Here is a 5,000-nt window from a genome sequence, read left to right on the forward strand (position 1 = left end):
ATTTCCGCACGAAGGAATTCATTCATCGTCGTCGAATACCTCGGTCCTAAGCGAGGGATAGAAACGTCGGTCACCGAATCGCTAGTCACTTGACCTTGACCTTAATTTACCCGGGGTCAGTTCTTGGTGCGCAGGGGATTGAGGAGTATTTGTACACGCGTCTTAACAAAGCAGGTCGAGCGTTATCGAGATTCTCCAATCGGCCCCGTTTTATTTTTCCGGGGGTATCGTCCACCTAGCCGTGCTAAAAGAAAATTAATTTTACCAGAATTTGATTGATTTCTTTTTCCCTACGGAAACCGATACGGACAATAACTCTTGTGTGACGCAGTGCTCGCTCTCCTGCATTAAAAGCCCTTTAAATCCCAGAAACGGGCGGGGGGTGGGGGAATTACGCCCACACGCACGCACACGCACGCATGCCCCCACTCCCCATCGCCCACCGCGGGCAGGAAGACGGGGACAGGGTGGCCCTTGTATCAGACCCGCTTAAATCTCGAATCACCCCCCCGGTTCCCCACCTCCCCACACACCCCCCGGACGGGAGACGGCGGCAGCCCGGTCCAGCCGGACCCGGAGCACGGAGGGGCCGTCAGGTCTACCCGGCTCCGGGGCCGGCGGCGGCCGTCAGGTCTACCCGGCTCCGGGGCCGCCGGCGGCCGTCAGGTCTACCCGGCTCCGGGGCCGCCGGCGGCCGTCAGGTCTACCCGGCTCCGGGGCCGGCGGCGGCCGTCAGGTCTACCCGGCTCCGGGGCCGGCGGCGGCCGTCAGGTCTACCCGGCTCCGGGGCCGGCGGCGGCCGTCAGGTCTACCCGGCTCCGGGGCCGGCGGCGGCCGTCAGGTCTACCCGGCTCCGGGGCCGGCGGCGGCCGTCAGGTCTACCCGGCTCCGGGGCCGCCGGCGGCCGTCAGGTCTACGCGGCTCCGGGGCCGGCGGCGGCCGTCAGGTCTACCCGGCTCCGGGCCAGGCGGCGGCCGTCAGGTCTACCCGGCTCCGGGCCAGGCGGCGGCCGTCAGGTCTACCCGGCTCCGGGGCCGCCGGCGGCCGTCAGGTCTACCCGGCTCCGGGGCCGGCGGCGGCCGTCAGGTCTACCCGGCTCCGGGGCCGGCGGCGGCCGTCAGGTCTACCCGGCTCCGGGGCCGGCGGCGGCCGTCAGGTCTACCCGGCTCCGGGGCCGGCGGCGGCCGTCAGGTCTACCCGGCTCCGGGGCCGCCGGCGGCCGTCAGGTCTACCCGGCTCCGGGGCCGCCGGCGGCCGTCAGGTCTACCCGGCTCCGGGGCCGCCGGCGGCCGTCAGGTCTACCCGGCTCCGGGGCCGCCGGCGGCCGTCAGGTCTACCCGGCTCCGGGGCCGCCGGCGGCCGTCAGGTCTACCCGGCTCCGGGGCCGCCGGCGGCCGTCAGGTCTACCCGGCTCCGGGGCCGCCGGCGGCCGTCAGGTCTACCCGGCTCCGGGGCCGCCGGCGGCCGTCAGGTCTACCCGGCTCCGGGGCCGGCGGCGGCCGTCAGGTCTACCCGGCTCCGGGGCCGCCGGCGGCCGTCAGGTCTACCCGGCTCCGGGGCCGGCGGCGGCCGTCAGGTCTACCCGGCTCCGGGGCCGGCGGCGGCCGTCAGGTCTACCCGGCTCCGGGGCCGGCGGCGGCCGTCAGGTCTACCCGGCTCCGGGGCCGGCGGCGGCCGTCAGGTCTACCCGGCTCCGGGGCCGGCGGCGGCCGTCAGGTCTACCCGGCTCCGGGGCCGCCGGCGGCCGTCAGGTCTACCCGGCTCCGGGGCCGCCGGCGGCCGTCAGGTCTACCCGGCTCCGGGGCCGGCGGCGGCCGTCAGGTCTACCCGGCTCCGGGGCCGCCGGCGGCCGTCAGGTCTACCCGGCTCCGGGGCCGCCGGCGGCCGTCAGGTCTACCCGGCTCCGGGGCCGCCGGCGGCCGTCAGGTCTACCCGGCTCCGGGGCCGGCGGCGGCCGTCAGGTCTACCCGGCTCCGGGGCCGCCGGCGGCCGTCAGGTCTACCCGGCTCCGGGGCCGCCGGCGGCCGTCAGGTCTACCCGGCTCCGGGGCCGCCGGCGGCCGTCAGGTCTACCCGGCTCCGGGCCAGGCGGCGGCCGTCAGGTCTACCCGGCTCCGGGGCCGGCGGCGGCCGTCAGGTCTACCCGGCTCCGGGGCCGGCGGCGGCCGTCAGGTCTACCCGGCTCCGGGCCCGGCGGCGGCCGTCAGGTCTACCCGGCTCCGGGCCCGGCGGCGGCCGTCATGTCTACCCGGCTCCGGGCTCGGCGGCGGCCGTCAGGTCTACCCCTTTTCGGAGCCCGTGGGGCCGCCTGCGGTACCCGGCGACCGCGGGTTGTTGGTTGCGTAGCGTCCGGCGATAAGGGCGGCCAAGTCTACCCGGCTCCGGCGGGACTTGGTCGCCTTGCCGGGGCCGAGGGGTAGACGTGTTGTCCCCGCTGCTTCGTCGGAGCTGCCGAAGGGGTCGCTGTTTTTCGCTGCCTCCAGTTACGTCATCGTAAAAGTCGGCGTGGTTGGCGCGCCTCCCCGGTGCGCAGAGGCGCCGCTCTTGGAGCTTGCCGGCGGCGGGGACGTGCCGGTCCGTACTATAGGAGCGAGCCGTGACTCGTCTCCAGAGCAGCGCTCGTCAGCGGCTGCAAGGCCCGCGGTTCTGCCAGCAAAGTGGGGTGCTCGGCGGCCGTCGTGGCGGTTCCCTCGGTGGTCCGGCCCAGCTTCCAGTCTCTTCGGTCCGGCCATCTCCCAGCGCTTGCCCGACAAGCCAGCCCAGCGTGTCCGAGGGGTCGGGAGCTGCGGAGAGCCGGAGCCGGCGGCCGGCTCCGGCGGCCGTTGCCGACCGGCACGAGGCATAAGGCCGGATCCCGCAGGGCAGGGCAAAGACTCGAACGCACCCAGCCGGGGCCCAGTGATGGTGAAGGTCACTGCCGGAGGCAGACGGCCGGGGGGCGTCGAGCCTGCCGCGGCTTACTCCCGGCTCCAGAGGGCCCGGTTGGTGGGACGACCGAGGTTGGCGGCACCTCGTCCCTTTGTGCCAGCCTTAAGCTGGAGCCCGCGAAGCGGGCGGAGAGAGCGGCGGCCGGCTCCCGGCCAGCCGAACGCAGACGGCCGGGGGGTGCCGAGCCTGCCGCGGCTTCCCCCCCCCGGCCCCCCGAGGGCCCAACTGACGGCGCAGGCGGGGCGGCGGCGTCCCGTTTTCACCGGTGCGAGCCCTCCGCGGGCAGCTGGTGGTGTCAGGCGGGCCCGGTGACGGGACTGCGGCGTGCAGGCGAGGCGGCGGCGCCTCGTCCTCGTTTCCCCCGGGAGAAGCGGTTCCCCGCGGGGCAGGGCAAAGACCGGCGGCCGGTGGCGGTCGCCGGCACTCGAACGCTGGAAGGCCGGGGGAGCCGAGCCTCCCTCGGCCCCGGGGGGCCCGATGATGGCAAAGGCGGGTGCTGGCACCGTTCCGGGGCAGAGGTGCCCGCGAGTGCCCAGCCCACCAGGGCTGCCGCCGGCTGCCGAGGGCCGTGTGATGGAGACGGGCAAGGTGGCGGCGCCTTGTCCTTTTTCTCCGGCCTTAAGCTGGAGCCCGCGAAGCGGGCAGAAACACCGGCAGCCGAATGCAGACAGCCGGGGGGTCTCGAGTCGGCCGCGGCTTGCCCCGGCCCCCGAGGGCCCGGTGATGGTGCAGGCGGGGCGGCGGCGCCTCGTCCTCTTTTTTGCTGGCGCGAGTCCTGGTAGCAGGAGGGCTCGCTGGGAAGGTCTGCACTCGTACGGGCGAGGTGGCGGCGCCTCGCCCTTCCGAACTTCTCCAGCCCTAAGCTGGAGCCCGCGCAAGCGGGAAGAAAAGGGCGGCCGGTCCCTGCGGCCGGCAGCCGAAGGCAAGTGGCCGCGGGCGTCGAGCCTTGAGCGGCTTTTCCCGGCCCCCGTTACCCGGGGATGGCACGGGTGAGGCGCGGTGCCTCTTAGTCTTCTTCGGCCTTCTCCTCCCCCGGGGTAAGCGGTTCCCCGGGGCGCAGGGCAAAGACCGGTACCGGTGGCCGGCACTCGAACGCTGGAAGACCGGGGGAGTCGAGCCTGCCGCGGCTTTCCCTCGGTCCCGTTGACCTCGCTCAAGGGAATCGATGCGCGGAGCGGGTGGCCGGCGGCACCTCCCGCTCCCCCCCTTCAGTCGACCCAGACCCGCAGGCAGCGCCTGCAGAGGTGTTCCTGGGCGCGTCGGAGACGCTTCACGGCGGGCCGGCTCTGCCGGTGACCAGGCCGCCGTTGCGGCTCTCCGGAGACGCTGCCCCCTCGCTCGCACGCAGAGCCCCGCGTTCCGCCGCCCGCCCCGCCCGGGGCGGCGGCGAGCGCGCGCGGCCGTCGCTGTCCCAGGACCGTGGCCGTGGGGCCCGCGCTTCCTCTCCCGATCGAGGTGGCACCCAGGGCGCGTCGGAGACGCTTCACGGCGGGCCGGCTCTGCCGGTGACCAGGCCGCCGTTGCGGCTCTCCGCAGACGCTGCCCTCTCGCTCGCACGCAGAGCCCCGCGTTCTGCCGCCCGCCCCGCCCGGGGCGGCGGCGAGCGCGCGCGGCCGTCGCTGTCCCAGGACCGTGGCCGTGGGGCCCGTGCTTCCTTTCCGTCTCTCCTCTCCCCTTTCCCTTCCTGATCGATGAGGCCTTTCGGGTCGCGTCGGAGAGGGCCCCCGGCGGGCCGGCTCTTCCGTGCTCCCCGTAACAGGGAGCCACGGCGGTGTCCGGTGTTCAGGCCGGGCGGTCTCCTTTCCACTTCGCTTCCCGTCGCATGCGAGGTGTTGTCCTGCTGCCCCGAGCGACGGGGTTCCTCGGGCTTCTTTACCGAACCGGGCTGTGTGACGGCCGCGTGGCCCCGCGAGCTCTCAGGTGTCCTATCGCACGCGAGGCGCCGGTGCCGGCCTCGGTCCGGGTACCCGCGGGTGCCGGCCGCGAGCAGCGCTGGGCGGCGGGGCGGCCGAGCCAGAAAAGCCACCGGGGACGAGAAGGCGAGCGTGGGGCCGCACCCGCCCGGGTGGGCCC

Source organism: Calonectris borealis, unplaced genomic scaffold, assembly GCF_964195595.1.
Source record: "Calonectris borealis unplaced genomic scaffold, bCalBor7.hap1.2 HAP1_SCAFFOLD_301, whole genome shotgun sequence".
Lineage (NCBI taxonomy): Eukaryota > Metazoa > Chordata > Aves > Procellariiformes > Procellariidae > Calonectris > Calonectris borealis.